Here is an 8,093-nt window from a genome sequence, read left to right as displayed (position 1 = left end):
TCGTTTGTACGTGTACAGGGAGTGAGTTCCACAGGGATGCACCTGAAAATGCAAAACTTGTTTTGAACATATCAATGCGGGTGCGCGGTAAAATGTACTTGTTAGAGCCGTATCGGCATGAGGCTCAGTAAACAGATGTTGTAGATATTGTAGTACCAAGTTATTGTGTACTTTGTACACAAGTAACCCTTTCTGAATACTGTTTTTGCAGTGGAAAGACGTTTAATCAGGCTTGTTCTTTTTTTTTTTTCTTTTTTTTTTTCCAAAGTTGACAATAAAGGATCTGGTGACATTATTTTGGCTGCTCTCTTGTGAAGGGAATTTAGCTTCTTAAGATGAACATCTGCAGCGTAGCTCCAGACTACAGATGCGTAATTAATGTGGGAAAGACAGTGGGCGTGGAATAATATTTTGCGAGCATCTCTGTCAATGCATGGCTTGAGCTGATTATATATATATATATATATATATATATATATATATATATATATATATATATATATATATATATATATATAAAAGACTGCGTGCCAACCTTTTGCAGACATAGTTAATGTGGGATTGCCACTTCAGTTCATCATCCAATATATGACTCCCAATACACGGTACTTGTGGACTTGTTCAATGGAGTGGTCATCGACATCGAAAGTGAGGACAAGTGGATTTTTTTTAATGCTTTTGAGTTGGTGCGAGAACCATACTCTTAGAGAGAGAGAGAGAGGGAGGGAGAGAGAGAGAGAGGGAGAGAGAGAGAGAGGGAGGGAGAGAGAGACAGAGAGAAAGTCGGATGGTTTTTCAAAAAAAGGCCAAAGCCCCGTTACAAATGAAGATGTGGTGTGTAAACTTATTTCGAAAACGTTACAAGACATCCAGAATGTGATGCAACGGAAGAAAACAATACATAGACTGATAATCAGGTACACGTTTGTCACGAGAGAGAGAGAGAGAGAGAGAGAGAGAGAGAGAGAGAGCACAGACACATAATTTATGTTCACATGTCTTAGGTGGTCAACTATGAGATAAAGCCCCGTTCACCACTTGACACGTCCGTTTCAAAGGCCAAGAGGACTGATGAGACAGATTGATTGCTGTTGGCCTGTCTGTGTTTACTATGGAACGTAATAGGCAAGGTGGTGTGAGGGACTGAAGACTGAAGACTGAAGATGTTTTATTCATAAAGGCCATAGCCCCTTAGAAAGGGGATAAACATTAAAGTCACGTACAAATACACAGAATGTTCAAAATGTTACGAAGGCACTTCGACGTTTAAACGCTTTACACAGATAAAGAGTGAATTGTTTAACAAGACTTTCGTTTGTAGATGACATTAACAAGACGAGTTTGAATAAACAAGGTTGTCTGAAATATTTTTCTGGAATTAACTGTTCTCTGATATCTCTCAATTCTGCACAATCTAGCACAAAATGAACTTCATCTTCCTTTGACTTTTTGCATAACGGACAAATAGTATCAGAAATGTTAGACTGTCTGTAACGATACCGATGGACAAACAATTCAGAAACGCCAAATCTAAATTTGGTCATTACCTGCTTCAGATGCCTGTCAACAGGTGTGAGGGAGATGTAGTGTGGGGGTTTAGGGGGATGTGCTGGGTAGGGGAAGGAGGTTTGGGTGGTAGTGGTGGCTGCCGGAGGGGCGGGAGGTTTGGGCGTGCGGAGGGGGTTGCAGAGGGCCGAGTCTTAGATACCCACTGAGCTGAACGTGTTCCACTTTTACTATTGTTCAGTTCATACCAACTGCCACGTTGATGTGCGATTTTTTTTGTTTTTTTGTTTTTGTTTTTTGTTGTCTTTTTATCTTTTTTATTCTTTTTTTTTTTTAATATGTAGCCGTGTACTGAACCGAGTGGTTATTCAAGGGTACGGACGGTACAAAAGAACTAACTAAATGATGATTTGCTGAATTAAAGGATAGACAAGAATTCCCGCGCACAGACCAGGAGGCCAGTCACAAATGGGTTTTTCTATTGTTTTATTTACAATAGTTATAAGAACATAAAAAAAACAACAAAGAGGAAGACAATGAGAGAAGAACTAAAAGAAGATATAAGAAGAGAAGACAGTGCAGTGATACGTAGCGAGATGTCAGCCGTTGTGGGAACACACACGACACACACTCACACACTGCTTGCGACGCAGCTTCAGATCTCGTGAACAGAAACTTCATGAGAATCATTTACGTTATCTGCTTTGTTCAGAATCGAAGAAAAAAAAAACATTCTCTGTCACACTTTGCCCAACATTGAGGGGGAAAAAACCCCACCCAGACGCTTTCAACACAAGCGCTAATTTGTATGTTGTGTTGTTTATGTTGTTAACCAAAGAACCACATTCTACATTCAACATTGGTCAGTTTTGGAAATAAATATGCTTGCCTTAATTCGGTTTCCTTTTGATTATGTATTTGACATTAAGTAAGAAACACTTCTTCTGCGTTTCAGTTACAAGTAAGAAACAAAGACGACGACAGTTGTTCTCTGAGCGAAGTGTGTGTGTGTGTGTGTGTGTGTGTGTGTGTGTGTGTGTGTGTGTGTGTGTGTGTGTGTGTGTGTGTGCGTCTGTGTGTGTGCGGCGTCTCTCTCTCTCTCTGTGTGTGTGTGTGTGTGTGTGTGTGTGTGTGTGTGTGTGTGTGTGTGTGTGTGCACGCGCATTCATATATACATATTTATAAGTTCGATGTTCCGTGCCCTTATTCCAGAAAGGATAAAGCATTGTACTTGTTTCCTACTTTATATCAAAGATACTAGTTTCTGCTCCTTAGCACTTCCCGCCAGTCTACGCACCGACAGAGGTACAAAGAAAAGAATGTGTAAAAACAAACAAATACCATGTGTATGATACTGAGTCAATGCTTTTGTTTTCCTTGAAATGCAATAAAGAACGGTCAGAAGAAATTAAACAAATACATTGTAATCCCAGTATTTTTGGTGTGAGTGGAAGTCGAATTGAGGGGGAAAAGACAAATACCAAACAACAACTCATGTTCCTAGCTAGACGAAGGCACGCACACAAATGCAAGCCATTACGGCTTACAGAATTTTCCACCTATTTACAAACAGATAATCCAAATTACAGAGAAATAGACCCAGAAAACTCCGCCAGAAAGGAGGTTCCTAATCTGTTCTTAGACCCTTTCTTTGACCATGTACACACACACGGCAACAATGGAAGAAGAAAATGTCCATATATGATAAGTACACAACATTTATTTTTGGATAGACATGGCATTTTTGTCTCAAATATGGAACCATACGAAACTGAACAAATATTATTCGTCGGGAACTAGACTGAACGCCCCCTTTGGACCTTTTCGTTTCTATCTAAACAAAATCAAAATCAAGAACTGTTTCTTATTTCTTACATTAGTAATCTATAATCTACTTTAAAAGAATAAGGGCTCTGAGTTATTTGAGAAAACGTTATGAAATTACGGAAGACGTGTTACCAGTTTCAAATGTTGACATTTTTTGGAAAAAAGTTATATATTTCAAACTGTTTTATCATTTATTTTTTATTTATTAAAGTTAGCTAGTTATGTGTTAAATAGTCCAGTTGGTTGTTTACTGTAGGTCCCCACAAAAGAGAATCTTCTTTTGAAGACCTTCGCTGCATAACTGATTCTGTTGGAGATCTCCAGAGCATGGGCACAATTTTTTTTTCACACAAATTGTGTAACAGTTGATTTCATTCTCTATTCTCAGCATTTATAATCCAACTAGATCTCTGGACTGCAGCGTTTACAGAGAAACACCATCTGGTCCTATGATATATGTGTGTGATACACCTAGAACTGATTTCTCGTGACTATAAAACCACGTGTCGTTTACTTTCTGATCGGTATCTATATATTCAAATTCATGTCTTTTTAGCTACCAATAATGCTTACGGTAAACATCCATGAAGTACATACATGAAAGCTTACAGTCTTTATCTACTCAAATGATACAACAAGATAATCAAATCGACTTGCTCGTGGCCATCTTTCTTGCAAAAAGTTGGACTGCAGCTGTCTGTAGTCTACAGGGTGTAATTAGGATTGGAGTCACACGGAAATGTGTAAACACAAAAAGCAAGTGTAGAAGACCGAGGCAATATTTTTCCTTTCTTTAGACACCACACAGAACCGTCAGAGGAAAACTAAAGAAATACACCTTATCTTAAATATGTTTGGTTTGAGTGGAAACCTAATGAGAAAAAAGGATAGATACCAAAACCAGAGACAAGAACAGTAACTCTTTCTCTGAGTAGAACAAAGGCACACAACTTAATGAGGCCATTGCAGCGTACGATCTTCCAACCAGCTTGAACATTACGGTAAACCAAAGTCCAGGTGAAGGCAGTGACTAAACAAAGGTGAGAGTCGTTTTAAAGACATTTCGTTCTAATAGTTGTGCAACTGATTCCCAGCACAAAGAAACCCATACAACCTCTGACCACATTGCCTTCAAGGTCTCCCCGATCCTTCCCAATTCATAACCCGACTTGACCCCCCCCCCCCCCCCCCCCCCCCCCCCCCCGCACCCCCTTCCTCCAGACAACCACAGAGAGGACGCCACTCGCTACCCGGCTTAAAGAGATGAATAAAATGCGGAAGCCGTGTCTTGTCGGGTGGCATAAATTATCTTCTTGGCCGAAACTGGTCCATAGGGGTATTGTGTAGGGGGTGGCGGACCATGAGAGAGAGCGTTAAAACACCGTTGAGGGCTGAACACGGTTCATTACACTGTTCTTCCAATGCTGTGCTCCTTCCACACTCCACACGAGGACGGCTTGACCATCACTGACCATCACGACAGTCACCCTCACCTAAATCTACCAGCTGTTCAGTATGGAGGTTGTGGAGTATGGTAACGTGTCTGGCTCCAAACGCGAGGAAAAGGTTGTTGACTCATATCACACATCAGTTTAATAGCTCGAAATGTGGGCAAAAACTGAACATTCGCAGCAAGACATGTTTGGAATTTCTTCTGGTGGTTTCAGTTTATTTTCACGACTTTTGAAAATCTATCTTCATTTTCGCGACTTGCTAAAATCTTCAAAGTGACAATTTAACGCTAGTTTTGTGCCCATAAAATCATAGCGAATCAGCTTATTATCTGACCAACATATATACACGTCACTATTGTATGTACAGTCACCTGTCAGCTTCCATCCTTGCCCCTCGCAATTTCTTCGTGAGTGATTTGGTTTAAACAGCAGGTGTTTTTTTATTTGACACACGTCACACATTTACACCACCTCATTCATAGATAAACTGTGCAACGCGAAATTCATACACAAACTTCTGTCCCTATATTATATGTGACGTATGCATCGAATTAAGATTCAAAGTTTGATCCAGACATCTGCTGACAATTGGATAGTGTTGAATGGATGGACAGTCAGCAACGGCGGTGACTTGCTCATATAACGAACAAGTGCAGCGACGTTTGCTCTTTGATGACACAAGGGCACAAACTTCAAGATAATGCTGCTAAGCGCTTTCCCTCAGATTCGCACACAGATGAAAGGAAATACAGAGTAACTAAAAAGGAAATATTAAGTCGTTGTTTCGATTGTTCAATTCTGTGCACACACACACACACACACACACACACACACACACACAGAAAACGTAGACTTTTTTTACACACAAAGAATGTAATCATTACTGTTTGTGTTATTTTGTTTCACAAGGATGATCCTTCATGTTTCGATCAACAATGACACCTTCAACAGATTTTTCATACCATCCCAAAATTTGAAGAGCTCGAAGTGTTGAATTCAATGAAAAATCTGACATAATTATTTTAACTCTCGTGTTTGTACGAAAACGAATGTTATGCCCAAACAGCCCACGACCAAACTGATGCAACCTGTATTGTTTGTGATGAAAACCGCCATTACCTTAAATAACAAACACAAATCAAGCTTGTATTTCTTACCTCGGACTTCAGAAAACCGACCTCGTTACAGACGAAACAATCGTTTCCGAAGTTCTAACCGGGAGAAGCGGAAGAGTGACAGAACATCAAATCTTGGTTTTCAACGTCACGAAGTCCATGCAGTTCTTCACCTCGATCTTTATATGACATGTTGACAGGCATCCACTTCTGGCATAAAACGTCAACAGTTGAAAAGAAGAGTGCAAACACACACACACACGCACACACACACACACACACAAACACACGGAGATAACAAAGAAACCAAAATGACATAATGCAGGTAGTATAACCGTCTCTGAGGCTGTCAGCGGGAAAACAACTGCTCACCACTGCAAGAGCATGACCACATCAGTGAACAAGTGTTCACCTCACTGTCATAGCACTGCGAGGAAAGTGACTGTCAGCCCACGCTGTTTTGTTGTTGCTGTTTTACAACCCCACACTTTCTCTCACACACTCTTTCTCTCAGAGCTGAGCCTCTGTGTCTCCATGTTTCTCCTCTCCTTCAGTCTCCCCACTGGTGTCTGTTTCTGATCGAATACACCATAAGCCATCCACTAACTTTTTTCTTGAAGTCAGCGGGTCTGACCCAAAGTATCTTTCTGAACTCCTCCATATTATCTGTACTCCGAATTGCCAACCCTGTTCTTCTTCTGATACTTGACTTCTCAGGATTCCTCACGTCAGAAGTAAGACCTACGGATACATGTCATTTTCTCTTCAATCGCCAAAACCGTGGAACAGACTCCCTGATAACCGACATTCTGACTCCCACACTTCTTTCAAATCTGATCTCAAAACTCACCTCTTCCCTCAGCAGTAAGTTTCGTTGTGGCAAGTCCACTCCTTTGCGTGTGATTTGTTTGACTGTGTGTGTGTCACTATATGTGTGGCATCGTCATGTTTACTGCATATGAATATTCTAAAGTGGATACCGAATTAACTGGAATGAACATTAAAGAAAAATGGATCGATGGGTTTCTTTCACTTTCGGTCAGCCTGTTGTCAGACTGGTTCGTGCAGATCTATACATGTCACAGTGTGCCTGAGGCGATGTCAACGTCTCCTTTACGGCCGAAATAATTTCTTAAATAATCGAGATATGTCAAGAAAACATGATTTTAATGGTGTTATTACCTCAAATACAACTTTAGATATTAGATTTGGTCGACTAGTGACGTCAGATATGGCGTAGCATTGGGGATAAGACTATATATACTTGTTTCTTCTTCTTCTTTCCGTTACACGACCAACATCGACCTCCCGTTTACTCTCTCGTGGTTCATGCATGCTAAGTATTTTCGTGTCCCCATAACCCACCGAACACTGACATCGGTTACAGTATCTTTAACGTGCGTATTTGATCTTCTGCGTGCGTATATACACGAAGGGGGTTCAGGCACTAAACAGGTCTGCATATATGTTGACCTGGGAGATCAGAAAAATCTCCACCCTTCACCCACCTAGCACCGTTACCGTGATTAAAACCCGGGAACCTCAGATTGAAAGTCCAGGGCTTAAACCACTCGGCTGTTGCGCCGGTCTGAACTGATCATCCTTGCTTTAATCCCTGTATCAGGCCTGATGTTTGTTGGGTTTATCAATACAAGACCAATTTTAACGACTTCTTTTTTTATCTTCCCCCTCTCTCCCTCTCCCTCCCTCCCACCTTGTCTCTCTTGTTAGTTTTGTCGTTGGTGTACTGTGGATGTCAGATACAACAGGCACGTATCTTGATGAGCAATTGATTTCGTTTTCATTTGTGCGGATTAAAAATGTTTTTATATCACCTTCGAGGAAATAAACAAACAAACATACTGTGCTGAATGAAACATCCGGGGTACAATTCTATTTCCGGAAACCACCAAACATGGAATGTAGCTTTAAGGTGCTATCTGATCTGAAATCTACCTGTCACGAAATAAAAGGGAGGCGGAGGAAAACAAAACAACAACAACAAAAAACAGAGACAGCAAAACACGAAACTTGGAATATTTAAGCCAACATATTGCCATTGGCAAAATGTCCAGGCGAGGTGCTGACCTCTGTCAGGTCAAGGCTGAGCAGGAGAGAGATCTGACCTGCCTCTCCCTTCAGAAGGACACTGAGAGAAGAAGGGTGTCATGGGGGCTGGTGGTTTATTTGG

Source organism: Babylonia areolata, chromosome 18 (assembly GCF_041734735.1).
Source record: "Babylonia areolata isolate BAREFJ2019XMU chromosome 18, ASM4173473v1, whole genome shotgun sequence".
Taxonomy (NCBI): domain Eukaryota; kingdom Metazoa; phylum Mollusca; class Gastropoda; order Neogastropoda; family Buccinidae; genus Babylonia; species Babylonia areolata.
Note: the sequence above shows the minus strand (reverse complement) of the source record.